General features: G+C 70.0%; 1 protein-coding gene across 1 annotated transcript in view; it reads left to right on the top strand.

The window, feature by feature from the left end:
* Positions 1 to 223, top strand: part of HMG20B (high mobility group 20B) — a 4,440-nt gene continuing 4,217 nt past the window's right edge. The window contains exon 1 of the mRNA XM_004714273.3: positions 1 to 55. The gene's annotated coding sequence lies outside the window, so the exon portion shown is untranslated. The remainder of the gene's footprint in view (positions 56 to 223) is intronic.

Below are 223 nucleotides of genomic sequence, written 5' to 3' on the forward strand. Positions count from 1 at the left end.
GGCGGTTGGTTGGAGCGTCGCAGCAGCCGAAAGCTCCGGGAAAGTTTCTTTGGAGGTGAAAACAGCCGTGGAACTCTGGATCCGGGCCGGGGTTGGGGGCGTGGGGGTGCCGGGGCTTGGGCGGAGCCTTTCCCGGGCTGGGGTAAGCAGGCCTGGGCCTCCTAGGGGGCGATCGCCCAACAAAGGATCCCGGGGCACCCGCCCTCGAGGCCTCCCCGCCCGG

The sequence above is a fragment of the Echinops telfairi genome, unplaced genomic scaffold (assembly GCF_000313985.2).
Source record: "Echinops telfairi isolate 266 unplaced genomic scaffold, ASM31398v2 ScPeMD7_7459;HRSCAF=8497, whole genome shotgun sequence".
NCBI classification, from domain to species: domain Eukaryota; kingdom Metazoa; phylum Chordata; class Mammalia; order Afrosoricida; family Tenrecidae; genus Echinops; species Echinops telfairi.